At 41.2% G+C, this 3,763-nt stretch overlaps 1 long non-coding RNA gene across 1 annotated transcript; it reads right to left on the reverse strand.

Moving 5' to 3' along the window:
* Positions 1-244: 244 nt before the first annotated feature.
* Positions 245-1,660, reverse strand: LOC130116630 (uncharacterized). The gene is made up of 3 exons (XR_008810594.1): positions 1,615-1,660; positions 1,458-1,532; positions 245-273 (listed from the first exon to the last, which is right to left on the reverse strand). It is a non-coding gene; the product is annotated as an uncharacterized LOC130116630 (long non-coding RNA).
* Between the last annotated feature and the right edge of the window lie 2,103 nt (positions 1,661-3,763).

A 3,763-nucleotide genomic window follows, 5' to 3' on the forward strand; every position in this document is an offset into this window, starting at 1 on the left:
GGTATACGACATACTCAAGTGGTATGCAAGCAGAACAAAAAAAACAAAAACAAAACACACAGCTTTAACATTTTATTTGTATAAAATGAGCGATAAACATTTAGCTCAATGTAGCGCCGATAGCACAGGGACAGTAACGTCTTCAGCCTTTCGCCAGGAACAGCTTTCCAATCTTCTTGAATTCTTCCATAATGATCTGTCTTTACAGTGGTCATTATCCAGGCTGTCTGGTATTCCCTCTGTTGGATTCGATTCCGTGCAACTCTAAACCCTCTGCAAGTCGATAATGAGATATAGATGATTAAACTCTAGTTGTTGGGTTTTCTCATTATCTCATCTCATCTTTTCTCATGGTTCACTGGGGCCATAGAATGTGGTGCAGTTTGTTGTTATTTCAGTTCATGCGGCAGTGCTACGGTGGAAAGTGGGCGAGGGCTGACGCATCCTACCTGCACACAACGGACACGAGACAAGAAAGCAATTTCTGTTCTCAGAGGGAATTCAAAACATCTGGACTAAAGTTCATGTCATTGCAGACACAGACACAAGTGAGCTGAATAAGTATTAACCAAAAACATACTCGGGGTACTCTTAAGTTTTCTTTCAGGTATAGATATGAAAAAGAAGCTGCTGATCTTTTCCTCAATTCATCAGCAGTTTTTGGTGAGAAAAAGCAAGTACAAGACATGGCTCTCTTACAAAATCCTCCAGCTACCCCCCCCCCGCCCCGAGTAAACCAAAGAAGCATCTTTTTATTTATAATTTATGTAATACCTATGAATAACCACTAGATGCTCCAATGGCAGTAAACAAGGGCCTACATTTGGGGATCAGTCGCGTGCAAATGAGCATTACATGAAGTAACGCTATCAGTTTATCTGTTATGTGGGGCTCTATGCGTATTTTTTTTGCAAATAGGGACTTAGATTTTGCTGTTGAGTGTGTGTGTGTATATATGTATATACACATATACACATATATACATATACATACACATACATACATACATACATACATACATACATACATACATACATACATACATACATACATACATACATACATATGTAGCCCGTGGAATTAGATACCACACAGGACACAATTACTTCCGGGGTTCTTGTAGCTTTAATTTTATTGTTTGAACCTTCGAATGCAGATCGTTTTACTGAGTGCATACATTCCTGTGTCTTTCGAGCAAACAGCTCATAAATGTTCACAGATGTGGCAAGTTTAACAGAAAAGATTTTAAAAAGGGAAATAATAAATACAAAATACGGTGCAAAATACGGCAGTGGACTATGTACGTTAAACAGGGTTTAACAAAGACATGTGGAACTTCCTGAAGATCGCGCAACTTCTCACTCTGTCAGTTACCTTTAAACAGAATTAAAATGCATATAAAACCTTTACTACCCAAATACAATGGCATGGTGTGGCTTTATTCACGCCAACATTACCTTGTCATGCCTGCAATGGCGAACAGCGATCGACGGCTCGCGCCCAAAATCACCGAACATCAACTCCAGTAGCGTCTAAATCAAACCATCTTGTCAAATTACCGACATACAATATTGTTTGGAATAATGTTACAGGTATATTTCACAAGATATTTACCCTTACTTACTACGGAGTCAGAGCACTGTCACACCGCAATCTTCAGGCGCTCCACACAAGAAAAAAAGAAAGAATACCCAAGATGCACTTGGATAACTTGCACGGAGTTACAATAAAAGTCCGCCACTGCCACTTACTGGTCAAAACATGCAATGACAACCAAAACTATAAAAATACACTCACAATCTGCCTCACAATTTAAATACATCAAATGACATTTTACATGGCTTGACAGTGTAACAATTACATATATTAACAGTTAAACTATACTAAATTTAAGTGGAAAATCATTTAACATATTTAACAGATTTACCACCCGGCTACACATACATACATACATACATACACACACACACACACACACACACACACACACACACACACACACACACACACATATGTATATATATATATTGTAACGTGCATGGATAACTAGACATATTGGCCATTGGCTAACGGGTCGGACGCTGTAGTCGAGCGGTTAGCGATGCCTCCCGCGGTGTGGGAACTACGGGTTCGCGTCCCGGCGGTGGCTTCTATTGTACTCTAAACCCTCTAATGGTGAAGAGACTGAGATATAGTTGTAACTACAGCCATCAATTCCTATACTCGCTTAATTCAATGCAGGGTCACAGAGGGGCATCCCAGCATGAACTGGGCTGAAGGGCAGGGAGACACCCCGGACGCGATATTATGAACCCTACATAGCCCTCGCCAAAATCCCGTACCCTGTCCCAAATCTCGCGAACGGACGCCGGATTTCCGCTGCGTTGCTAAGGAAACAATCAACTATCAACTCGGTGCGAAGCAAAGCTAACGTTAGCTACCTTCAATTTTGGTCGCCAAAGTTAGTAAATTTCTCCCCCTAGTGGCAAAATAATAATTAAAATGGCAGTCGTATGTGCTCTCCTCTGTTCATGATCCTCATTGCTCATTGAAACTTGAGTAGTTTCGATGTCTGATACTTCATTACTTTTACCCAAGTAGCCTATAGCTTTTCAGCAGGCCTTCTTTATACAACACTGTGCACTATACACTATAGGCCTAGGCTAATAGTAGAAAATGTAAACTTTCTGGTAAATGAAGTGAAAGACATGACTAGGATGTTTGTCTTATGATTTAAGTGTTTGCCCTGAAAACGAAATTAAGCAGGAAGTCTAGATTATTTTTGGTTTTGATTAAAAATAATCAAAATATTAAGTTACATAACTTATGAATCGTCTAAAAAGTGAACCATGGGGTTGAAATTATGATTGTGAGGGAAAGAATAGCCTTAAGTTGACTAACCTAACAATTTTAGGTTACAAGGTCTGCCTCTGCTCCTTGGATACGTTATTGGTATTATATTAATGTTGATTGTGGATAACTTAGACAGGTTAAATTGTGGGTGTACAGCGTTTCCTTGATGAGCGCTAACCCCATAACAACATATTTTCGCGTTGCTACGGTGGCGCACACGTGACAAAGCCAGAAACGGGATTTTGGCGAGGCCTATGTAGGGTTCATAATATCGCACCCCGGACAGGGAACAACCAGTCCATCAAACACATACTATTTCAGTTGCCCCGTTCACCCAACAAGAACAACGTTTTTTCGGAAAGTGGAGGGCCTGAAAGAGACCCGTGTGAACACAGAGAGGACCTGGTGCAGGTAGACTGAAACTGAACATCAGAATCAGAATACTTCATTCTAATACTTCACTAACACGCATAGGAACCCCTTGCTGTGAGGAAACAGTAGTAAGCACCGAGCCGCTCATCATTCCTTTGTAAATACGTTTACCTTCTGTGAGAGGATACTGAAATAACGTTTCACATCACACCCGCTCCTGCAGCCCAAACTGTCTCAAGGCTTTCTGTTACGGTTGCCGCTGTGACCCGGCAGTCCACATGGCGAGTTTGCCCTCTGCTGTCCGTTTCTGGGAATTACATGTCAGTATGCCGCATGCACTCAGAAACCAGCGAGGACGAGTTCTTCAGCAGAGTTTGAATGTTTGTGCTCTCATTATCCTCATTACCCTTATATGAACCAGCTTTCTGGAGGTTGAATGTGCCCCTCTTTTCCAAACTGATGAAAGGCCTGCATTGGGGAAAAACAAACAAAACAAAACAAAACAACGAAGGATCCGAACTCGAGGCCCCTTGCGGTA

Source organism: Lampris incognitus, chromosome 1, assembly GCF_029633865.1.
Source record: "Lampris incognitus isolate fLamInc1 chromosome 1, fLamInc1.hap2, whole genome shotgun sequence".
NCBI classification, from domain to species: Eukaryota; Metazoa; Chordata; class Actinopteri; order Lampriformes; family Lampridae; genus Lampris; species Lampris incognitus.